This window comes from Pan troglodytes, chromosome 10 (genome assembly GCF_028858775.2).
Source record: "Pan troglodytes isolate AG18354 chromosome 10, NHGRI_mPanTro3-v2.0_pri, whole genome shotgun sequence".
NCBI classification, from domain to species: domain Eukaryota; kingdom Metazoa; phylum Chordata; class Mammalia; order Primates; family Hominidae; genus Pan; species Pan troglodytes.
In genome coordinates, this window is record NC_072408.2 from 100,823,457 (window position 1) to 100,848,016 (window position 24,560).

The 24,560-nt window shown below is 38.5% G+C and overlaps 1 long non-coding RNA gene across 1 annotated transcript in view; it reads right to left on the reverse strand.

Annotated features, from left to right (window-relative positions):
- The window catches only part of LOC107967602 (uncharacterized), a 33,645-nt gene extending 9,626 nt beyond the window's left edge, over positions 1–24,019 (reverse strand). Inside the window, exons 1-2 of the long non-coding RNA XR_008538556.2 lie at positions 23,886–24,019; positions 4,297–4,369 (exon numbers count right to left, since the gene is read on the reverse strand). This is a non-coding gene — a long non-coding RNA (uncharacterized LOC107967602). The remainder of the gene's footprint in view (positions 1–4,296; positions 4,370–23,885) is intronic.
- Between the last annotated feature and the right edge of the window lie 541 nt (positions 24,020–24,560).

A 24,560-nucleotide genomic window follows, 5' to 3' on the forward strand; every position in this document is an offset into this window, starting at 1 on the left:
AAACATCTGTTCTGTGAGCAAAGTAGGGAGGGACGTACATCAGTGGTAAGTGCTTGGGAGAGGAATTCTGGAGGAACACTACCCACTTAATTTAGCTCAGCTCTATGAAAGATTACAGGGTTTGGGACTATTTCTAGCCACATCTGAGAGTCTGTGAAAAGTGGAAGTAAAGTCATTAAGCAGAATGGGCATTTATACATTTGGTAATTTGTCTTGAGTCAGAAAGTCTAGACACTCCCCTGGGAATGGGGGGAATGTGGGCCATGGTTATGACCTTCAGGACTCTGGAAACAGGAATGACAAAGACCTGGAAGGTCCTGAGGCAAATGGGCTCAATAGATCTTTTTTTTTTTTCCTGAAACAGAGTGCAGTGGCACAATCTTGGCTCACTGCACTCTCCGCCTCCCAGATTCAAGCGATTCAGCTACCTCCTGAGTAGCTGGGATTACAGGCACACACCACCACGCCTGGCTAGTTTTGTATTTTTAGTAGAGACGGGGTTTCACCATATTGCCCAGGCTGGTCTCGAACTCCCAGGCTCAGGCTAACCACGTGCCTCGGCCTCCCAAAGTGCTAGGATTACAGGCGTGAGCCACCACACCCACCTTCTTGGTGAAGGCACATAAAGCAAAATGAAAGCCCACTGGTCTGGTGTTCAGACACAAGCCAGGCCTCACCCGACTTGGAGACAGGCAGCCCCAGCCAGCAAGAGAGTTACAGACCTCAGCTAGATCTGGGGACCACCAATTTCCTACCAGGGCAACCTGAGAATGTACTCTCTCTGTGCCGCAACTCTTTCCCCTCTCAAATAGGCACAACCATTGTAACAACCAGAAGAGCTAACATGGATGAAGAACTTCCCGTGTACCAGGCACCATAATAAATGCTAGATCCATGTACTCTTCTTGATAATCCTACAATGTAGTATTATTATATTTCATTGATTCTAAGATGCTCTTTTTTTTGTATTTTAACATTCTCTGTTATCAGGATGAATAATTGATAAGAAAGCCTATAAGTCATGGTTAAATTTTTTTTTAAGAGACAGGGTCTTGCTATGTTTTCCAGTCTGGTTTTAAATTCCTGGCCTCAAGTGATTCCGCTGCTTCAGCTTCCCAAAATGCTGGGATTACAGGCATAAGTCACCGCACCCAGCCAGTCATGATTAAATTTATACTTTTAAATCTTTTTTAGTGATATATAAATTGATGATGTGTTAGATTCAGTGAGGAAACTGAGGCAGAGATTTGAAAACTGAGGCACAGGTGGGCTGAATAACTCGCCTAAGTTCACACAGTTAGAAAGTGGTAGAATGAGAGTTTGACTCAATGCTGTTTCTAGAGTTGACTTTCTTCTAAGGTGCTAGACTTCCTGGTCCCTCCACTTACCAGCTGTGTGATCTCGGGCAAATTCCTAACCTCCCTGTGCCTCTGGGATTTTTTCATCTGTGAAATGGTGATAATAATATTAGCAACGGCTTCATAGGATTGTCGTGGAGGTTAAACAAGTTTACATATGTAAAGTTCTGAAAATAGTGCCCGACATATGGCAAGTATTCAATAAACTTTAGCTACAATTACTTTTTATTCTTCTAAAGAGAAAACCAGCATCACTTGTTACGTATAGAAGACAACTGGAAAAAAGAGGGTTGTAACTAGCAAAAGGAGAATAAGTTCATCTCTGTGTCCCTAAAATCGTCTTGGCCCCAGGACAGGTATGCTTACCATATTTTGGGAAATGGCTTTTTGTTCTATCTCTCAAAAATTGAGAGATCAAGTGAAAGCGAGATGGGGGAAAGTGGCTGAGAGGGAGTGGCTGTGAGAGGTGAGGAGGGAAGGACAAACAGAAGGACAAGGTAGGGCAGCAGATCTGGGGCTGCCCTGGGTTTGCTTCAGAAGGTGGGAACAGCATGGCGCTTATGCTGGGGTGGCCATAGCAGTTGGAAGGAGCTATACTGACTGGAATGAAAAAGAATTTCGATCTGCAGGTTGCAATTCATTAGTAAGTTATGGGATGAACTTGGTGGGTCACAATCAGTATCTTTAAAAATATAGGAGCAGAGGCCAGGTGTGATAGCTCACACCTTTAATCCCAGCACTTTGGGAGGCCAAGGCGGGCCTGATCATCTGAGGTCAGGAGTTTGAAAATAGCCTGGCCAATATGGTGAAACCCCATCTCTACTAAAAATATTTTTAAAAATCAGCCAGGAGTGGTGGTACACACCTGTAATCCCAGCTACTTGGGAGGCTGAGGCACCAGAATCGCTTGAACCCGGGAGGCAGAGTTTGCAGTGAGCCGAGATTGCACCAGTGCACTCCAGCCTGGGCAACAGAATGAGACCCTGTCTCAAAAAAACAAACAACAAAAACAAAAAAAATACAAGGGAAGGCAGGGGAATGCAAGGGAAGGCAAAGTAAATATCAGAGGCTATCATATGTAATAACAATACATATTGTTTTATTGAACTTGTATCTCAGTTAAGAGTGTATAGATGTGTGTAATGGGTTGAGATGTAAAAGGTTCTCCGTGGGTCTCAGTGCAAAAGTTTGGAAGCCACTGGACTAAAGCAAAGATAAGATTAGATGTTGGCTGAAAAATAAATATACAGTATAAATTTAAAGTAATATGTTTTATATTAACAACCAGGGACCCCTGCTTTCTAGTGTAGCTTTCTAGAAGCATTCAGGGACCCTGACACACCACATGACATCTGTAAAACACTCTCCCTTTCTGCACTTCTTGGCCTTGGGGAAACTACTCACCCCCCACACCACCCCTCAACCCTGCCCAGATCCTGGGCTGACTTTGACTTTGCCTCTCCTTGGCTCAGCCACTTTGCCTTAGACCCAATTCCTGTCCCTCTCTCCTGCATCTTTCCAGATGTCCAGGATAAGGGCCAGCTTTTGTTGATCCACACAGCCTGGGACTCCACACAGGAACCTAGTCACCTCCAGAGGCTGAGCTGTCCTCTTTTGTGTTTTATGTAAGTGTTCTTGAAATATATATGACAAGGAATGACAGTGAATTGGAGAAGTAACACTCCCCAGTAGTGATAGCAGCTCAAACTCCTGTGGGGCCTGAGTCTGAACAGGCTCCAAATCATGGGTTGGGTGATGGATCCTAAACCAAGAATTATGGCTCAGATTGGAACCAGGTAAAACAGCTCTGAAAGAATAGATCTAGCTTCATTTATACTAAAAAGTAAGCAGAGGCAAGTATTAAATCTGAATCAAGTTAACATTGTTTAAAACATACACATGCGGCCAGGTGCAGTGGCTCATGTCTGTAATCCCAGCACTTTGGGAGGCTGAGGCGGGTGGATCACCTGAGGTCAGGAGTTTGAGACCAGCCTGACCAACAGGGTGAAACCCCATCTCTACTAAAAATACAAAAATTAACCAGGCATGGTGGTGGGTGCCTGTAATCCCAACTACTCAGGAGGTTGAGGCACGAGAATTGCTTGAACCCAGGGGACTGAGGTTGCAGGTGAGCGGAGATCGCACCACTGCACTTCCTCCTGGGTGACAGAGCGAAAAAAAAAGCACACATGCAAATTTCAGAACAATGGGATCAAAATGCCTTCCAAAAATTTCGGAAGCTTTTTCTCTGACAGTACTGAACAAGGTCAAGTCTAAGTGGTATGAAGCAACTCTCAATAAGATGCCTGGTACAGGACCAGCCGTTGCTTCCTTCCTAATGTCTATACTCATCAAGCCACATGAACTTGTGGCTTGATACTTGAATAACTATTTTTAAATTATTTTTAACCTGCAGGTAAAACAATAACTGGAAATCATCAGTTAGCATCATAGGGAGGTCCCCAGAAGAAAAAGAAGTCAAATCTTATCACTATGTAAAAATGGAGGTGATCAGCCTGTTTTGCAAAAGATAAATGAAACATAGACATTAGCAGACTCATTATAATTCATTCAAATTATCTCAAGGTTAAAGAAAAGACAAAACCTGGGCATCATTGAGCATGATAAAGACTTCACATGCAAGAATTCCCATAATGAAGGCATTTAAAACACAGCTACTACATTTGTAAACTTATGTTGTTTGCAATTCAAGTATACCTTATTATTCAGTGGCTTCTTTTTGGTCACTATTACATAAGTAACTTTTTCATTAACTATTTATTCTTCTTATTAATATGAAAGAAAAAAAGATTAAGATTCTAGAATATATCCCTCGCTTTTAATTCATTTTTGAACTGATTTTTATATAACCTTTTACAAATTTCCCAGAATTTTTAGAAACCTAACTATTGAATAAATTGAGACATGAATATATTACCTCTTAAGTCTTGTAGAAAACCAGGTCAAAGTTGGCAGGAGACAGGAGAAGAGGTTGGCCAAATCCCTGGGGTCTAAAAGGGATAAACAGCAAATTGGTTTTATCCTGAGGCTCTGTACCCAGGACCTGAGCTTAGAGGAGGCCCAATTTCTTCACAGCCATTCCTCAAAAGCATTCCTGGAACTCCCTACTTGTAAGCTCCTTTAGGGCTTGTGCACATTCTCTGGGATTTTCTTGGAAGTAGCCAACCTTCATTCTTTTCAAAATGGCCAAAAGTCAGTTGGATTTAGATCTGGTGGATCAGGTCAAATGCATTTAAACAAGCTATGACTTTGAAGTGACAAGTCTGTCTTTCTCATTTAGTTCATAAACAGACCGTGTAGGAATAAACACATCAGTTCCTTAAGGGACATGGAAAATTGTGTGGTGGGTGGGGAATAACTAACAGAATTATTAATCTTAATGGCATGCAGCCATGATTAGAGCTAATAAAGTTGAAGCCAAAGCTTGACTTTAATGTTTAACAACAAGGAAAAAATAAAGATAAGGAATAAATTCTATCTCTTCTAATAAGAGCTAGATTCCAGGACAATCAAAAATTCCAAGGAGAAGAACCGAGAGCCAGAAAGATCTCCCAGAAATGTTCCCTTCTGTAGGTAATTCCTCTTCCTTCTCAGGATTGAAAAATAACCAACCTAAACTGGGGAAGGGCGATGGAAAAAGGAAAGAAAAGTTCAGCCCTTTCTTTGTTGATGCAAGTCACCTGTATAATATCAAAAATTAGAAAATAAAGCCACTCGTAAGCCTGGCATGGAGAGATAAACCCTGTTAATATGTTTGGGCATATTGCCTTCAAAATGCTGATATATAACATATTTGTGTAATTCTGTATTTATTTATATATGTACATATAAGTAGACATACACACATAAAATATATTTTTCTTTTAGATGGTATGCTCTGGATGCTTTTTAGTAATTTTGCTTTCTGTTAATAAAATGAATATTTTACATGTCAACAAATACATACTTATTTTATAATTTTAGATGGCTACTTCACAGTATTTTCATGAATAGATCATAATTTATTTAATCGAAGCCTAATTTTGAACATTTACATTTTTATAAGTGTTTATTTACTGTTTATAAATGCTAAGGTATCCCTATTCAGGCATACAGCTTTAAGCATTTGCTCAATTTCTTCCTCCCCATGGTGGAAGAAGGTCTCCTTGCTATGGTCTGAATATTTGTGTCCCTCCAAAATTCATATATTGAAACCTAACCTGCAGGTGACAGTATCAGGAGGTGGGGCTTTTGGGAAGTGATTAGGTCAGGAAGGTGGAGCCTCATGATTGGAATTAGCAACCATAGAAAAAGAGACACCATGTGAGGACAGAGCAAAAAGGGTAGGCTGCCTATGCAGTAGTAAGCAGGCCCTCATCAGACTCTGCTGGCACCTTGATCTTACACTTCCCAGCCTCCAGAATGGTGAGAAATAAACTTCTGTTGTTTATAAGCTACCCAGTGTTTTGTTATAGCAGCCCAAATGGACTAAGGCACTCCTGATATAAATCAAACATTGAAAATTGTAAAATAGGAAGTCCTAGCCAGAGCAATTAGGCAAGAGAAATAAATAAAAGGCATCTAAATAGGAAAAGAAGAAGTCAAACTATCTCTCTTTGCTGATGATATGATTCCATACATAGAAAACCCTAAAGACTCTGCCAACAGGCCCCGGAACTGATAAATGACTTCAGTAAAGTTTCAGGATACAAAATCAATGTACAAAAAGCAGTAACATTTCTCTTCACCAATAACATTCAAGCTGCGAGCCAAATCAAGAATGCAATTCCATTTACAATAACCACACACACACAAAATATACCTAGGAATACATCTAACCAATGAGGTGAAAGATCTCTATCGTGAGAACTACAAAACACCACTGAAAGAAATCAGATAACACAAGCAAATGGAAAGATACTTTCCATGCTGATGGATTGGAAGAATCAATATTGTTAAAAAGGCCATACTGCTCAAAGCAATCTACAGATTCAATGCTATTCCTATCAAACTAACATCGTTTTTCACAGAACTAGAAAAAATGATTCCAAAATTCATATGGAGCTAAAAAAGAGCCCAAACAGCCAAAGCAATCCTAAGCAAAAGGAACAAAGTTGGAAGCATCACATTACCTGACCTCAAACTATACTATAAAGGTACAGTAACCAAAACAGTATGGTACTGGTACAAAAACAGACACACAGACCAATGGAATAGAATAGATAACCCAGAAATAAAGCCACACACCTATAGCCATCTGGTCTTTGACAAAGTCAACAAAAATAAGCAATAAGGAAATGACTTATTATTCAATAAACAGTGCTGGGATAACAGGCTAGCCATATGCAGAAGAATGAAACTGGACTTCTACCTTTCACCATGTACAAAAATTAACTCAAAATGGATTAAAGATTTAAATATAAGACTTCAAACTACAAGAATCCTAGAAAAAAAACTAGGAAACACCATTCTGGGCATCACCCTTAGGAAAGAATTTATGACTACGCCCTCAAAAGCAATTGCAACAAAAACAAAAATTGATAAGTGGAACCTAATTAAAATAAAGAGCTTCTGCACAGCAAAAAGAAACTATTGACAGACTAAACAGACAACCTACAGAATTGGAGAAAATATTCACAAACCAGGCATCTGACAAAGGTCTAATATTCAAAATCTATACGGAACTTAAACAACTAAACAAGCAAAAACAGATAACCCCATTAAAAGTGGACAAAAGACATGAACAGACATTTCTCAAAAGAAGACATACAAGCAGCCAACAAACATATGAAAAAAAAGCTCAATATCACTAATCATCAGATAAATGCAAATCAAAACCACAATGAGATACCATCTCACACCAGTCAGAATGGCTATTATTAAAAAGTCAATAGGTAACAGATTGTGGAGGGCTGTGGAGAAAAGGAAACACTTATATGTTGTTAGTTGGAATGTAAAGGGAATGCTTACACACTGTTGGTGGGAATGTAAATTAGTTCAGCCACAGTGGAAAGGAGTTTGGAGATTTCTCCAAGAACTAAAAACAGAATTAACATTTGACCCAGCAATCCCATTACTGGATATATATGCAAAAGAAAATAAATTGTTCTACCAAAAAGACACATGCACCTTATGTTAATTGCAGCACTATTCATAATAGCAAAGACATGGAATCAACCAAGGTGCCCATCAATGATGGATTAGACAAAGAAAATGTGGTACATACACACCATGGAATACCATGCAGCCATAAAAAAGGAAGAAATCATGTCCTTTGCATCAACATGGATGCGGTTGGAGGCCATTATTCTAAGCAGAATAATATAGAAAAACAAAAACCAAATACCACATGTTCTCACTTAAAAGTGGGAACTGAACATTGGATACTCATGGACATAAAGATAGCAGCAAAAGAAACTGGGGACTATTGTGGGGAGGGGGAAGGAGAAAAAGGGTTGATAAACTAACTATTGGGTACTAATGCTCAGTATCTGGATGAAGGGATCATTTGTACCCCCAAACTCAACATCATGTAATACATTCAGGTAACAAACCTGCACATGTACCACCTGAATCTGAAATAAAAGTTGAAATTTAAAAAAAAGAAAATTGCAAAATAATAAATACATTAAGGAAAAATGTAAAAGCCACCTTTCTGAGAAAACGACATTTCAGTGACCATTTTTCCATGTAACTCTTTCTGCATTATGTACACATAGGCATAATATATGTGTGTGTGTATGTGTGTGTGTGCGTGCTCATTTATGTGTGTTTTTATACCCACACAAGATTTAAGGGGGACATTTTTAAAGGGATTGGTGATATATAATTCTCTGTATCTTAACAATATATAATGGAAATTCCTCGAGGTCAGGTAGTATAGGTAATTAATTTTTAATTCTTGGATAAAGTTCTACTGTAAGCATTATTATCATTCAGCTATTCTTTTACTAATAGAGTTTTGATTTGCTATCAACTTTTTGTTATTAAAAATAATGCTGCAGTACATACACACTCACACACACACACTTATATATACTGGGGCTTTTATTTCTATAGTATAGAGTCCCAGGATTGAGATTCTGGGTTGAATTGCACGTGCATTTAATTTTTTAATAGCGATCATGAATTGCTTTTTCACATTTCTACCAGTGATATATGAAAGTGCCCTTGCCCCGACTCCCATCTCTGCTAATAATAGGTGCAGTTACTGTTTGATTTTTGCCACTCTGATGGCTATGATCATGGTAATTTTCATTTCCCTTTCTCTGCCTATTGGAGGAGATTGAACATTTTATCATACTTGCTCTTCTGCCAATTGCCTATTCATATCCCCAACCTATTTTGCTATTGGGTTGATTATCTTTATCTGATTAAATTGTGACATAGCTTTTTAAATATAGATGCAAATTTTTATCTATCATTTGATTTATATTTTTTCCAGCTTGTTTACCTACTGATTTTGTTTTTGGTATCTCTTGCACTACAAATAATACCTTGATGTTTTATAAAGGTTAGGTTGATCACCTACCTTTGTTTAAAATATTTCTTTAATTCTTAGGTGTACAGATAATAACCTAATTTTTTATAAAATGGTTATTTACTTATTTTTACTTTCAAGTCAAATTCATTAGGAATTTACTTCATAATTAATATAAACTAGGGGGTCCACATTTATTTTCTTCCAAGAGCATATCCAATTGTGATGAGATTATTAATTAAATTTCCCCACAATGATATAATGAAGTATCATCTTCATGAGGTATTACACAATTCTGAGATCTCTTTATTATTATTTTTTACTGATTTTTTTGGTAGTCTTGTGCCTATATTGTACTGTTTTATTATACTGGCTTTTAAGTAGTTTTAATACTGTCATTCTTTTTGTTTTTGAGACAGAGTCTCGTTCTGTCACCCAGGCTGGAGTGCAATGGTGTGATCTCAGCTCACTGAAACCTCTGCCTCCTGGGTTCAAACGATTCTCCTGCCTCAGCCTCCTGAGTAGCCCGCCACCACCCTAGGCTAATTTTTGTATTTTTAATAGAGATGGGCTTTCACATGTTGGCCAGGCTAATACTATCATTCTTTATTCATCAATTTGAATATTTTATCCAATTAAAACTGCCAGAGATTCTATGGAAGTTGTACTGAATTTATATACTATTTTCAGGAGAACAGCTCTATTTATGAGAAAAAGTGTTACTTTTCAAGAACGTGGTGTAAATTTCTAATTGTTCAGATCCCATTTTTGTCCTCCAGTACGATTTTATTTTTTACATGGGTCCTATTCCTTTGTCATATAATTTATTCCTATTTTATGATTTTTGTTACTATTATGAATGGAATAGTTTCCTCATTTTCGTTTGTATGTGGGTATGGCTTATATAGAAAAAGCTAATCATACTATATCTTTATGTTGTATCTACCCAATCCATCAAATTCTTTTTTTACTTCTATTTACTTTTTTAACTACAGTTTCTTGATGATATCAGGTATAAAATTATATTGTCAGCAAAAAGTTTCACCTCATTCTTTCCATATTTATACTGTGCATATTAGGTTTATTGCATTTACTAAAATATCTAAACAATATTAAATAATAATAGTAATAGTAGGTGTGATTTGTAAACTATATATTTGGTCTTCATCCTGTTTTCTGGCATACAACTCCTAAAATCCTTGGAATCCCCAAAGTGATAAATGTCTTTTTGTATGCTAATAAGTTGACTGGTGGCTGGCAGCCCCTAGATAGCTTCATGATGGGGGCTGGTCACCAGAAAAACCAATGGTCAGTTAGAGAGTGGGGACTTTGCAACCCTGCTCCTCAACCTCTGAGGATGGTAGAGGGACTGAGAGTTAAGTTGATCACCAATGGCTAATGGTTGAATGAATCATGCCTCCATAATGAAGCTTTTACAACAGCCCAGAAGGACAGAGTTCAGCAGAGCTTCCAAATAGTTAAACACATGGAGGGTTCCTGGAGGGTGGCTGCCCAGGGAGGGCATGGAAGTTTCCCTCCCCTTCCCCACACCTCACCCTGTGCATCTCTTCATCTGTATTCTTTGTAATATCTTTATAATAAACCAATAAACACAAAAGTTTTCCTGAGTTATGGGACCTGGCCTAGCAAATTAATTTTAACCCTAGAAGGGGGTCTCATGGGAACCCCGATTTACAGCCAGTTGGTCAGAAGCACAGGTAAAACAACCTGCGGCTTGCAATTGGCATCAGAGTGGGGCTCAGTCTTGTGGGTCAGAGTCCTCAACTTGTGTGATTGGATGCTATCTGCAGGGAAACCATGTCAGAATTGAATTGAATTAGAGGACACCCAGTTGGTGTCTGCTGCAGCATTGTTCGCTTGTGTTCTGGTGTCAGAAGCAGGTTGTGAGAGAATAGTGGGAGAAATTGAGTGAGTTTTTTCTACAGTAGACATTCCTGTCTTGTTTTTCATTTTAACAGAAATAGCTATAACTATAGGAATATAAATGTATTAGTCATATGGTGTTATATAACTTCGGCTTTGCTGCAATAATAACCGTAAAATATCAGAATCTTGCAGCAACAAATTTTTTTTTTTTCTGACATTGTGTGCTGGCCACTAATAGGCTGTGGTTTTGTACCATTTGGTTTTCAGTCTGAATCTACACTAAAGGTAGAGAATCCATCTGGGATCTGCCATTCTGTGATAGAAGGAAGGAAAAAAACAATGGCCAAACCATGAGATGGTCATTAATGCTTCTGCTCAGAAGTGACATGCATTCCTTCTACTCACATTCTTTGGCCACAGTAAGTCACAAGCCAAGCCTAATGTCAATGTTGTGGAAAAGAATAACTCAGAAAGAGAGAGAAGCAAATAACTGCAGACAAGAATTTACCATAATCTCCCCCCAGCTTAAAAATATTTGCTTTCCTCCCTTTTGCTGAAAAAATTAACTCACCCCTTCCCCAAGGAAGTTCCCTAGAAAGTCCCATCCAATTGTGAATGACAAGGCTATTCAAGATTTTTTTCATAGTTCTTATACCAAATTTGGATGTGGCTCCCCTTGATCTTGAAACCTAAAAACTACAAAAAAAAAAAATACTCCCAACATACAGTGGTAGAAAACAGAGATGAGCCAATTCATACTCCAATTTAAAAAGAAGGATGAAAGGTACACAGCAGTCACTGATCCATAGCAATTCTGAAATTCCTCAGAGGAAATGCAAGAACCTCAAATCCTGGGTGGAGGGGAATTTCTTGATGAGTCATCATCTTTGCCCCTTGCAAGTAGCTTTTTGTCTTGTTTTGTTTTGTTTTCTGTCTGAGAGGCTCTGCTGTCTCTGAGATCTTTCTATTTCCATTATCCCTCTTAGTCATATATATATATATGACTAAAAAATATATATATATGACTAAAATATATATATATATATATTATTTTTTTTTCTTTTTTGAGATGGAGTTTTGCTCTTGTTGCCCAGGCTGGAATGCAATGGCATGATCTTGGCTCACTGCAACCTCCACCTCCTGTGTTCAAGCAATTCTCCTGCCTCAGCCTCTGGAGTAGCTGAGATTACAGGCGCCTGCCACCACACCTGGCTTATTTTTATATTTTAGTAGAGATGGGGTTTCACCATGTTGGCCAGGCTGGTTTTGAACTCCTGATCTCAGGTGATCCGCCCATCTCAGCCTCCCAAATTGCTGGGATTACAGGCATAATCACTGCACCTGACTTGGTCATATTTTTAAAGGGCATTGGAGAATATGCCCTCCTTTGGGGGTCAATACCTGTCTTTCTCCTCTTGCCCTTTGTCAGTGGTAGAAATTTGAAAGTCTAAAAGTTGTTTCCAGTCTTGAGTAGCCACTGACCATTCCAGGCTAGTGGCTCTTTTGGTGGTACAACTTACTCAAAGTGGTGCCCACTTTTCTCTTGATTTCATTGGAAGTAACTTGGGCTTATACATTTCTGTAGGAAAGTCATAAATTGGCCATTTTCCCCCTGAGCCATGTTTTCCAACTGAAAAGATTTGCTGACTATCACCTTAATTGATTCTGAGGCTTTACCAGGAGATTTGATGGCTGTAGCCTTGATTTGGTTCTTGCCAGAAAGCTGTCTTATTGGTCCTTGTTGCTTGAAGCATTTCTTAATTTTATTTTATACTGATTGGAGATGATAAACAGTTGAATTTTCTAATCATACATGTGAACCAGGCAATTCTTTTCTGAGTTTATGCCCTCCTATTAATAATTTATCAAACTAAGACAATAGCTACCAAGCCATAGTTGTAACATTTTGTTTCCCAACCTCTTCCTAGAAATCCATAAGCTCATTTGGTATGTTACCTGTCTTCTGAGATACCACCAGCAATAATTCTGAGAATGTTGTACCATTAAATAACATCAGCTATCATCTTTCCATCTTCTAATGACAATTTCCTTGCCATAACTGCCTAGCTCTGAGAGCCAATGCCCTCTATTTTAAGTTTTCGTTGTTGGTTGGTGTTGCGGGAAGTCAGGGACCCTGAACGGAGGGACCAGCTGAAGCCATGGCAGAAAAATGTGGATTGTGAAGATTTCATGGCCATTAGTTCCCCAAATTAATACTTTTATAATTTCTTATGCCTGTCTTTACTGCAATCTCTAAACATAAATTGTGAAGATTTCATGGACACTTATCACTTCCCCAATCAATACCCTTGTGATTTCCTATGCCTGTCTTTACTTTAATCTCTTAATCCTTTCATCTCGTAAACTGAGGAGGATGTATGTCCCCTCAGGACCCTGTGATGATTGCATTAACTGCACAAATTGTAGAGCATGTGTGTTTGAACAATATGAAATCTGGGCACCTTGAAAAAAGAGCAGGATAACAGCAATGTTCAGGGAACAAGAGAGATAACCTTAAACTCTGACCGCCGGTGAGCCAGACGGAACAGAGCCATGTTTCTCTTCTTTCAAAAGCAAATGGGAGAAATATCGCTGAATTCTTTTTCTCAGCAAGGAACATCCCTGAGAAAGAGAATGCGCCCCTGAGGGTAGGCCTCTAAAATAGCCCCCTTCAGTGTGGCCATCTTCTATGGTTGAAACTGTAGGGATGAAATAAGCCCCAGTCTCCCATAGCACTCCCAGGCTTATTAGGACAGGGAAATTCCTAATAAATTTTGGTCAGACCGGTTGCTGTCAAACCCTGTCTCCTGATAAGATGTTATCAATGACAATGGTGCCCAAAACTTCATTAGCAATTTTAATTTCGCCCCGGTCCTGTGGTCCTGTGATCTCACCTTGCCTCCATTTGCCTTGTGATAGTCTATTACCTTGTGAAACACATAATCTCTGTGACCCACACCCTATTCAAACACTCCCTCCCCTTTTGAAAATCACTAATAAAAACTTGCTGGTTTTGTGGCTTGTGGGGCATCACGGAACCTACCGACATGTGATGTCTCCCCCGGACATCCAGCTTTAAAATTTCTCTCTTTTGTACTCTGTCCCTTTATTTCTCAACCCGGCTGACACTTAGGGAAAATAGAAAAGAACCTACATGACTATCGGGGGTAGGTTCCCTGATAGGTTGGTTTTTCTTTTGTTTGTTTGTTTTTGGCAGCACTCTACTTCTGGTGGCAATTTTTGTATTATGTAGCACTTGCTATGATATTCTGTGGTAACAACCAACCCCAAAACCACAGTAGTTTATAGCAACCAAGTTTTATTTTTCAGTTACCTTACCTATTGGCTGTGGGTGAGCTGTGGCCCTGCTCTTGTGTTTTCTCATTCTTGGATCCAGGTTAAGTCCAACTTTTCACTGATATTTGCCAATTATGTAACAGAAAATAGCAATGGCCAATTTATACAATGGCTCTTAAAACTTCAGCTCTAAAGTAACATACATCACTTCCCCTCGTATTCACTGGCCAAAGCAAATCAAATGGCCAAACCATGGCCCCATGACGTCAATATGGCTAAGAAGTACGATATAATCCTTTCACAGGGAAGGGAATAAACAATTGAGAACAATAGTGCAATCTACCACAGCATTTCATCATTTGCTATTGCTTTTTCATGCATAGTCTTTATCATGAACTGAGCAATTTTCTTCTATCCTATTTTACTCTGCAAGTGTGTATGTGTGTGTATGTGCATGCATATTTTAAAAGATAATTGTTGAGTTTATCCAAACTCTTCACAATATCTAATGACATAAAACAGTTGTCTACTTTTAATTTATTGATGTAATATTTATAATTTTTCCTATACTTAACTACCCTTGAATTTCTAGAATAACTATGGATTATTCTCTTGGTAATCCAGTGATTCTATTTAATACCATGTAAAATTTTTGCTTCTATATTCATCAATATATAGAAGCAATTTTTACTTCTTTTTTCTAGTATGATTCGTTGATAATGTTCTTTTTTTACAAAAAAGTATGGTTTTATTATTTGATCAATTAAACTTTTACTTCTTTTATTTGATTAAACTTCTTAAGGTATTACATAGATTCCTTTGCCAAAATGCACTTCAAAACATTTTGCATTTATAACTAACATTTGGGATTTATTTAATGCAAATCTAATAGTATTCAGGATTAGCCAGTTATAATCAGACTGGTAAGACAATTTTCAGCTCTTTTTTTATATATACTTTAAGTTCTGGGTTACATGTGCAGAACGTGCAGTTTTGTTACACAGGTATACACGTGCCATAGTGGTTTGCTGCACCCATCAATCCGTCACCTACATTAGGTATTTCTCCTAATTTTATCCCTCCCCTAGCTCCCCACCCCCTATAGGTCCCTGTGTGTGATGTTCCCCTCCCTGTGTCCATGTGTTCTCATTGTTCAACTCCTACTTATGAGTGAGAACATGCGGTGTTTGGTTTTCTGATCTTGTGGTAGTTTGCTGAGAATGATGGTTTCCAGCTTCATCCATGTCCCTGCAAAGGACATGAACTCCTCCTTTTTATGGCTGCATAGTATTCCATGGTGTATATGTGCCACATTTTCTTAATCCAGTCTATCATTGATGGACATTTAGGTTGGTTTCAAGTCTCTGCTATTGTGAATAGTGCTGCAATAAACAAACATGATTTACAATCCTTTGGGTATATGCCCAGTAATGGGATTGCTGGGTCAAATGCTATTTCTAGTTCTAGATCCTTGAGGAATTGCCACACTGTCTTCCACAATGGTTGAACTAATTTACACTCCCACCAACAGTGTAAAAGGGTTCCTATTTTTCTACAACCTCTCCAGCATCTGTTGTTTCCTGAATTTTTAAAGATCACCATTCTAACTGGTGTGAGATGGTATCTCATTGTGGTTTTGATTTGCATTTCTCTAACGACCAGGGATGATGAGCATTTTTTCATATGTCTGTTGGTGGCATAAATGTCTTCTTTTGAGAAGTGTCTGTTCATGTTCTTTGCCCATTTTTTGATGGGGTTGTTTGCTTTTTTTTTTTTTTTTTTTTTTTTGGAAACTTGTTTAAGTTCTTTGTAGATTCTGGATATTAGCCTCTTGTCAGATGGATAGATTGCAAAAATTTTCTCCCATTCTGTAGGTTGCCTCTTCACTCTGATGATAGTTTCTTTGCTATGCAGAAGCTCTTTAGTTTAATTAGATCCCATTTGTCAATTTTGGCTTTTGTTGCCATTGCTTTTGGTGTTTTAGACATAAAGTCTTTGCTCATGCCTATGTCCTGAATGGTATTGCCCAGATTTTCTTCTAGGATTTTTATGGTCCTAGGTCTTATGTTTAAGTCTTTGATCCATCTTGAGGTGATTTTCGTATAAGGTATAAGGAAGGGGTCCAGTTTCAGTTTTCTGCCTATGGCTAGCCAGTTTTCCCAACACCATTTGTTAAATAAGGAATCTTTTCCCCATTGCTTGTGTGTGTCAGGTTTGTCAAAGATGAGATGGTGGTAGATGTGTGGTGTTATTTCTGTTCCTTTGGTCCATTTCTCTGTTTTGGTACCAGAACCATGCTGTTTTGGTTAATGTTGCCTTGTAGTAAAGTTTGAAGTCAGGTAGCATGATGCCTCCAGCTTTGTTCTTCTTACCCAGGATTGTCTTGGCTATGCAGGCTCTTTTTTAGTTCCATATGAAGTTTAAAGTAGTTTTTTCCAGTTCTGTGAAGAAAGTCAGTGGTAGCTTGATGGGGATAGCATTAAATCTATAAATTACTTTGGGCAGTAAGGCCATTTTCACAATATTGATTCTTCCTATCCATGAGCATGGAATGTTTTTCCATACGTTTGTGTCCTCTCATATTTCCTTGAGCAGTGGTTTGTAGTTCTCCTTGAAGAGGTCCTTCACATCCCTTGTAAGTTGGATTCCTAGATATTTTATTCTCTTAGTAGCAATTGTGAATGGGAGTTCACTCATGATTTGACTCTCTGTTTGTCTGTTATTGGTGTATAGGAATGCTTGTGATTTTTGCACATTGATTTTGTATCCTGAGACTTTGCTGTAGTTGCTTATCAGCTTAAGGAGATTTTAGGATGAGATGATGGGGTTTTCTAAATATACAATCATGTCATCTGCAAACAGAGACAATTTGACTTCCTCTCTTCCTATTCAAATACCTTTATTGCTTTCTCTTGCCCTGGCCAGAACTTCCAATACTATGTTGAATAGGAGTGGTGAGAGAGGGCATCCCTGTCTTGTGCCAGTTGTCAAAGGGAATGCTTCCAGTTTTTGCCCATTCAGTATGATATTGGCTGTGGGTTTGTCTTAAATAGCTCTTATTATGTTGAGATACATTCCATTAATACCTGGTTTATTGAGAGTTTTTAGCATGAAGAGCTGTTGAATTTTGTCAAAGGCCTTTCCTGCATCTGTTGAGATAATCTTGTGCTTTTTGTCATTGGTTCTGTTTACGTGATGGATTATGTTTATTGATTTGCATATGTTGAACCAGCCTTGCGTCCCAGGGATGAAGCCCACTTGATCATGGTGGATAAGCTTTTTGATGTGCTGCTGGATTTGGTTTGCCAGTATTTCATTGAGGATTTTCGCACCAATGTTCATCAGGGATATTGACCTAAATTTCTCTTTTTTTGTTGTGTCTCTGCCAGGCTTTGGTATCAGGATAATGCTGGACTCATAAAATGAGTTGGGGATGATTACCTCTTTTTGTATTGATCAGAATAGTTTCAGAAGAAATGGTACAATCTCCTCTTTGTACCTCTGGTGGAATTAGGCTGTGAATCCCTCTGGTCCTGGACTTGTTTTGGTTGGTAGGCTATTAATTATTGCCTCAATTTCAGAACCTGTTATTGGTCTATTCAGAGATTCAACTTCTTCCTGGTTTAGTCTTGGGAGGGTGTATGTGTCCAGGAATTTATCCATTTCTTCTAGATTTTCTAGTTTATTTGCATAGAGGTGTTTATAGTATTCTTTGATGGTAGTTTGTATTTCTGTGGGATCGGTGGTGATATCCCCTTTATCATTTTTTATTGCATCTGTTTGATTCTTTTCACTTTTCTTCTTTATTAGTCTTGCTAGTGGTCTATCAATTTTGTTGATCTTTTCAAAAAACCAGCTCCTGGATTCATTGATTTTTTTGAAGTTTTTTTTGTGTGTGTGTCTCTATCTCCTTCACTTCTGCTCTGATCTTAGTTATTTCCTGTCTTCTGCTAGCTTTTGAATTTGTTTGTTCTTGCTTCTCTAGTTCTTTTAATTGTGATGTTAGGGTGTCGATTTTAGGTCTCTCCTGTTTTCTCTTGTGGACACTTAGTGCTATAAATTTCCCTCTACACACTACTTTAAATGTGTCCCAGAGATTCTAGTACATTGTGTCTTTGTTCTCATTGGTTTCAAAGAACATCTTTATTTTGCCTTCATCTTGTTATTTATGCAGTAGTCATTTAGGAGCAGGTTGTTCTGTTTCCATGTAGTTGTGCGGTTTTGAGTGACATTTTTAATCCTGAGTTCTACTTTGATTGCACTGTGGTCTGAGAGACAGTTTGTTGTGATTTCTATTCTTTTACATTTGCTGAGGAGTGTTTTACTTCCAACTATGTGGTCGATTTTAGAATAAGTTTGATGTGGTGATGAGAAGAATGCATATTCTGTTGATTTGGGGAGAAGAGTCCTATAGATGTCTCTTAGGTCCACTTGGGGCAGAGCTGAGTTCAAATCCTGGATATCCTTGTTAATTTTCTGTCTCGTTGATCTAATATTGACAGTGGGGTGTTAAAGTCTCCCACTATTATTATTGTGTGGGAGTCTAAGTCTCTTTGTAGGTCTCTAAGGACTTGCTTTATGAATCTGGGTGCTCCTGTATTGGGTGCATATATATTTAGGATAGTTAGCTCTTTTTGTTGAATTGATCCCTTTACCATTATGTAATGGCCTTCTTTGTCTCTTTTGATCTTTGTTGGTTTAAAGTTTGTTTTATCAGAGACCAGGATTACAACTCCTGCTATTTTTTGCTTTCCATTTGCTTGGTAAATCTTCCTCCATCCCTTTATTTTGAGACTATGTGTGTCTTTGCATGTGAGATGGGTCTTCTGAATACAGCACACCAATGGGTCTTGACTCTTTATCTGATATTCCAGTCTGTGTATTTTAATTGGGGCATTTAGCCCATTTATATTTAAGGTTAATATTGTTATGTGTGAATTTGATCCTGTCATTATGATGCTAGCTGGTTATTTTGCCTGTTAATTGATGCAGTTTCTTCATAGCATTGATGGTCATTATAATTTTGGCCTGTTTTTGCAGTGGCTGATACTGGTCGTTCCTTTCCATGTTTAGTGCTTCCTTCAGGAGCTCTTGTAAAGCAGGCCTGGTGGTGACAAAATCTCTCAGCATTTGCTTGTCTATAAAGGATTTTATTTCTCTTTGACTTATGAAGCTTAGTTTGGCTGGATATGAAATTATGGGTTAAAAATTCTTTTCCTTAAGAATGTTTAATATTGGCCCCCACTCTCTTCTGGCTTGTAGGGTTTCTGCAGAGAGATCCACTGTTAGTCTGATGGGCTTCCCTTTGTGGGTAACCCTACCTTTCTTTCTGGCTGCCCTTAACATTTTTTCCTTCATTTCAACCTTGGTGAATCTGATAATTATGTGTCTTGGAGTTGCTCTTCTCAAGGAGTATCTTTGTGGTGTTCTCTGTATTTCCTGAATTTGAATGTTGGCCTCCCTTGCTAGGTTGGGGAAGTTCTCCTGGATAATATCCTGAAGAGTGTTTTCTAACTTGGTTCTGTTCTCCCTGTCAGTTTCAGGTACACCAATCAAATGTAGATTTGGTCTTTTCACATAGTCCCATATTTCTTGGAGGCTTTGTTCGTTTCTTTTCACTCATTTTTCTCTAATCTTGTCTTCTCGCTTTATTTCATTAATTTGATCTTCAATCACTGATATCCTTTTTTCCGCTTGATTGATTTGGCTATTGAAGCTTATGTATGCTTCACGAAGTTCTTGTACTGTGGTTTTCAGCTCCATCTGGTCATTTAAGCTCTTCTCTACACTGTTTATTCTAGTTAGCTATTCATCTAACCTTTTTTCAAGGTTTTTAGCTTCCTTGCGATGGGTTAGAACATGCTCTTTTAGCTCAGAGAAGTTTGTTATTACTGACCTTCTGAAGCCTACTTGTGTCAACTTGTCAAACTCACTCTCCATCCAGTTTTGTTCCCTTGCTGGTGAAGAGTTGTGTTCCTTTGGAGGAGAAGAGGCTTTCCAGTTTTTGGAATTTTCAGCCTTTCTGCTCTGGTTTCTCCCCATCTTTGTGGTTTTATCTACCTTTGGTCTTTGATGTTGGTGGCCTACAGATGGGGTTTTGGTGTGGATGTCCTTTTTGTTAATGTTGATGCTATTCCTTTCTGTTTGTTAGTTTCCCTTCTAACAGACAGGCCCCTCAGCTGCAGGTCTGTTCGAGTTTGCTGAAGGTCCACTCCAGACCCTGTTTTCCTGGGTATCACCAGCGAAGGCTGCAGAACGACAAATATTGCTGCCTGATCCTCCCTCTGGAAGCTTCATCCCAGAGTGGCACCCACCTGTATGAGGTGTCTGTTGGCCCCTACTGGAGGTGTCTCCCAGTCAGGCTACACAGGGGTCAGGGACCCACTTGAGGAGGCAGTCTGTCCATTATTGGAGCTCAAACGCCATGCTGGGAGAACTACTGCTCTCTTCAGAGCTGTCAGGCAGGGACGTTTAAGTCTGGAGAAGCTGTCTGATGCCTTTTGTTCTGCTATGCCCTGCCCCCAGAGGTGGAATCTAGAGAGGCAGTAGGCCTTGCTGAGCTGTGGTGGGCTCCGCCCAGTTTGAGCTTCCTTGCCACTTTGTTTACACTGTGAGCATAGAACCACCTACTCAAGCATCAGCAATAGCGGATGCCCCTCCCCCCCGCCAAACTCCTGTGTCCCAGGTCGATCTCAGACTGCTGTGCTAGCAGCAACCAAGGCTCTGTGGCCGTGGGACCCACCGAGCCAGGCATGGGAGGGGATCTCCTGGTCTGCTGGTTGCAAAGACCATGGGAAAAGCATTTGGGCAGGAGCGTACTGTTCCTCTAGGTACAGTCATTCACAGCTTCCCTTGGCTAGGAAAGGGAAATCCCCCGACCCCTTGTGCTTCCCAGGTGAGGCGACGTCCTGCCCTGCTTCAGCTCACCCTCCATGGGCTGCACCCACTGTCCAACCTGTCCCAGTGAGAAGAACTAGGTACCTCAGTTGGAAATGCAGAAATCACCCTTCTTCTGTTTCGATCTCGCTGGGAGCTGTAGATAGGAGCTGTTCCTATTCGGCCATCTTGGAAGCAACCGATAATGTTCTTTTCCGATTCAGTTTCAGTTTGGTTATTAAATTATGCTAGTTTCATATGAATTGGGAAATTTTTAATGTTTACATTTATGAATTACGATTTACCAGAATTCTCTATTCTTAAAGCTAGCTAAAACTCAGGTTTGAAATTACCTGATCCTGAGGCCTCTAACACAATAGTGTATTAACTATCTATCCCAAACTTTTTGTGACAAATGATCTCTTAAAATTTTCTACTACTTAGGCCACTTTTGAGAACTTAAAATTTATAAGAGAATCCTTTGTGTATTATAGGTTTTCAAATTTATTGTCAAAGAGTTGCACGTACATTTTATTATAATATTTTTTATTTTGAGAGCTTGTTTGGAGGTTTGAGCAGGGAAACACAGCTACTCATATACCCTTAACCTAAGTCCTTCTCGGTCAGGAATGGTCATCATCTTCAACTGAGCATGCAGCTTTGGGAAGGAAGCACATGGAGTGGTGAGGGAGGAATGGGACACCTGCCTAGCCAGCCTGATCAGCAGCCCTGGCAATCAGTGAGTGACGGATGTCCCAGAAAGTTCACCCTCACATCCACCTTTTTTATTTTGTATCTGTGATTATGTCTTTTTGTTCATTCCAAATGTGCAAATTTTTATACTTTTTTCATAATCACTCCTGTGATTTACATATTTATTTCATTGATCAAGAAGTAGCTTTTGAATTTAGTTCACCTTTTACTATTATTTTATTTTCTGATCATTAATTTCAGCTTTTTTCTTTATAACTTTCATTTTTAGCTTATTTCCTTGTTCAAATTTTAATTTTTTAAGAAAAGTACTACCATTTTGTAAATGTTCGTCTTCTTAAATAGCACAGATAATTGCAACTATAAGTTTTTCTTTATCAGTCTTTCATGTTTTATGGTGTAAATGGACTCATTTTCATTACTTTCTATTTATAGAAATTTATAATATATATTTTGTCATTGCCCCACACTATTTATCTTCAGACACATAAAGTTATGGTTCTATATTCTCTTTTTGGTTGATCTCACCTACTGCTATGATTTAAGCTACCACTTTTAAGCTGATGGTTTCCAAATTTTCCAGAAGCTGCAGGCTCTGATATCTACCTTGCCTCGTATATATAACTGGCTCAATATGCTTAAACTTGTCAACATTTCCCCAAATCAGCAATAACTATATATTTTCTCAATTATTTGTATCATTATCCACCTAGTCACTCAAGTTAGAAATAGAAATCATCTTTCAACTCTGCCTTGGCCCTCACACCCATATCCTACCAAACACCAAATCCTGATGACTTTACCTTCTGTATAAAGTTTATCTTCTGCTGTTGCTGCCCCAGTTTTAACCCTCATCATTTATGGTAGGTTATTTCAAAGGTGCACCTTTGATCAAGGACTTTTCCAACACAAACCCTACATAGCCTACAAGGCTCTTTATATTCCCTGCTGAAAAGAAAAGCAACTACCAACATAAATAACAGTGTGAACCATTTAATGAGTTATTCTATTAATGTGCTTTTGTATTAAAAAAGATATGTAAAGCACTGGGTAGAGAAAATGACTAAAATTTATTCTCTATCTCCTGTGAGCCTAGTCTTGTGCTAGGGTGTTATCATCTTATCTCATTTAATATTATAATATGCTTGTGGGTTGGGCAGTTAGGAATGCTTTCAGCTGCAAGTATCAGAAAATCTCACTGATGGTAGTGTAAATCATAAAGACAGTTCATTCTCTTCTGTTACAAAAGTCCAGAAGTTGGTGTTTCCAGCTCAACCATGCCATCGAAGACTCCTAAACTCTATTTTTCCTTTTGCTATACTTAACACATTGCCTTCTCAACCTTATGCCTGTTTCTTTGTAGAAGCATGAGGGCTAATGAAGCTCTAGCTTTCACAGGGAAAAGAGAAAACGATGTTGCTGGTGTGCTCTCTTTCTGAGTCTGGCCCCTTGACAAGGAAGCAAAAGTTTCTCCAGAAGCCTCCAAGAGGTTTCTATTTACATCTGAATGGCTAGACTAGGCCACCTGGCTCCTCCCAGTTGCATGGGAGATGAGAGAGCAAAGACTTAGGGTTTCCAGTCTCTATGGTGAATGGCAATCAGGGAGAGGGGGAATGGAAGTGGCTACCAGATGAGCCCAGGATAGAGACTTCACATCTGCGATTGTAGACGAGGTCAAAGATGCCCGAAGGGCTACTGCTGGTAATTGGTGGAACGTGGATTGGGAATTAAGTTCTGTTTCCAAAGTTAATGCTGTCTTCTCTATACCACTCAGTCTCTCCAAATACACTTTCTAAGAATAGAATTTCAGATATTTAGACATGATTTGAGTGACATTTCTTGGCACCTGCTGATTTCTCCAAAATCACACAATAATATGTTCTCAGACATTGGATAGAATTATGCTAGAATGTTCTAAAGATGAAACCACCCTCTTACTTCTTTGATGAAGCCACATGTAAACTGTGTTCCTTTTGTAAACTGAAACATTAGGGACTATACTAAACGTCTTAGATTGACTTTAAAGTATAGAACTTAAAAAGAAACCACATTCAAAGTATTTAAACTTGTATGGTATGCTTTCTCTGACCTTTAGATCCCCAGTTGGGAATCCTTGCCAAATTTAATCTTTTAGTTTTAGTTTTGAATAAGCTTTTGAACACAGTCATCCTGACCTTTGGACATGTCACCTTGCCTAATGAATAGCTTGTCACTTAATTAATAATGATGGTTAAACCTCCTCTAATATATTGGAGAAAAAAATTTTAAATACTCACTTTACAGTGATTCATTTCAACACAGAATTCATAAGGAGGGAAGGTCTGCACATGAAACTTTATATCTTATACTCCTTTTCTCTTTGCTTTAATAAATGAGAATCCACAAGGCAAAGGTTCAATGTTTTGCTGCTGTAAAAAAGATTTAAACCTTTTACTAGTTACTGTGTCACAATTGTGACCTTACAATGAGAAGATTATGACTTTGGGTCATAAGAAGTGGAGGAAGTACATATATAAACAGTAAAAACATAAATGTGTACTAATTCTGACCTCATTGGAAATCATTCTTTCCTAACAGTAATTTTCAGTTCCACCTGCTGAAACTCATTTTCTATAAAAATGAAGCCACAGGCAACTTAATAGTCAAGGTTACAATAAAAAGGGGTCTCAAAAACATGTCATTGGTGAACAATTTTTTTTTGCAAATCTCAAATCTTTTTCTTTTGAAGCTAACCAATCTTGACCATTAAAATGGACTAAAAAGACCTGCATCCACCATCAAAGACTGGATGATCAAGAACATTCATGTCACTCTCTTAGCACCATTAGGTTAAAAATTGCTATATTGTTTCCAGACTTCCTGATAGTTTTAATGATGTCTTCATTTTTCTTTTAAATGTAGACAGCCAATTTTCCTATGATGGGAGCATATTACTACTGGCAAAATAAGAC